Source organism: Gavialis gangeticus, unplaced genomic scaffold (genome assembly GCF_001723915.1).
Source record: "Gavialis gangeticus isolate Ggan-Ray unplaced genomic scaffold, GavGan_comp1, whole genome shotgun sequence".
Classification (NCBI taxonomy): Eukaryota; Metazoa; Chordata; order Crocodylia; family Gavialidae; genus Gavialis; species Gavialis gangeticus.
The window spans coordinates 145,510,122-145,510,472 of record NW_017729024.1 but is presented as its reverse complement, the minus strand read 5'-3'; the positions used below and the strand labels follow the sequence as shown (position 1 = coordinate 145,510,472).

Here is a 351-nt window from a genome sequence, read left to right as displayed (position 1 = left end):
GCCACCTGCAGCCTGCATGAGGCTGCCTGTGCCTGCTCCTGACAGCCCCACGCGGGCTGCAAGCACCTGCAGCAGGGAGCACCAGCCATGGGGTGGGCGAGGGGCCACTTTTCCCCACGCTCAGCACTAGATTCTTCTCTGCTGGCAAGCAGGGGGTCAGGGCTGTGCGCTGCCCCTGCCTGTACCGCAGGGCTGGGGGGCACTGGGTGTGAGCGGGTGGGGAGCCAGTGGGAGAACAGGGCCCACACCGGTGTCCCAGGGCCAGTGCTGGTGGGGCCCAGAACAGGGTGGCAGGAGCGCAGGGTCCCAGATGGCACAGGCTCTGTGGAGCCAGGCCAGCTCCCCCCTCCC

The 351-nt window shown here is 69.5% G+C and overlaps 1 protein-coding gene across 1 annotated transcript in view; it reads left to right on the top strand.

The window, feature by feature from the left end:
* The window catches only part of SKIV2L2 (Ski2 like RNA helicase 2), a 141,353-nt gene that overhangs the window by 119,025 nt on the left and 21,977 nt on the right, over positions 1–351 (top strand). The gene's annotated exons all lie outside the window — the stretch shown is intronic.